Consider the following 496-nt stretch of genomic DNA (forward strand, 5'->3'; position numbering starts at 1 on the left):
AATCTGAAAAACAAAATCAGTTTGTTCTGATTATCTCCATATTAAAGGGTAAAATGTGGAGAAACAAAAGTTACTAGAATGTGTGTCTGGACTGTTGCAAGCACACTAGAAGCATGATTTGATGGTGGGTTGTCCCTTCATACACGTGCTTAGCAAGAGAGTGGTGCTCAGTGATTCATCTCAGCTTGGAGATTACACAGTGAAATAACCAGGAATATTCCTTCATATGCTATTTCAGTTAAAGATCTTCTAGGCAAGATAGCCAGCAGTCATATTTCTTTGAAATAAAAAAGTATCATGCTAGGTTACAACCAAAGAAGAATAGTTTTCCTGCATACAAAATAATTAGCCAGTTTGACCAAATGTAAAAGAGGAACTGTCAAAGCAATTGTCTCATAACTATAAGAAAGACAACATTTTTCTTTATTATACTTTATACCCAATGAAAATTTTCAGGATTGTGGATAAACTATGGCCCTTCTATTGCAAATAGGCT

This window comes from Saccopteryx bilineata, unplaced genomic scaffold, assembly GCF_036850765.1.
Source record: "Saccopteryx bilineata isolate mSacBil1 unplaced genomic scaffold, mSacBil1_pri_phased_curated manual_scaffold_42, whole genome shotgun sequence".
Classification (NCBI taxonomy): domain Eukaryota; kingdom Metazoa; phylum Chordata; class Mammalia; order Chiroptera; family Emballonuridae; genus Saccopteryx; species Saccopteryx bilineata.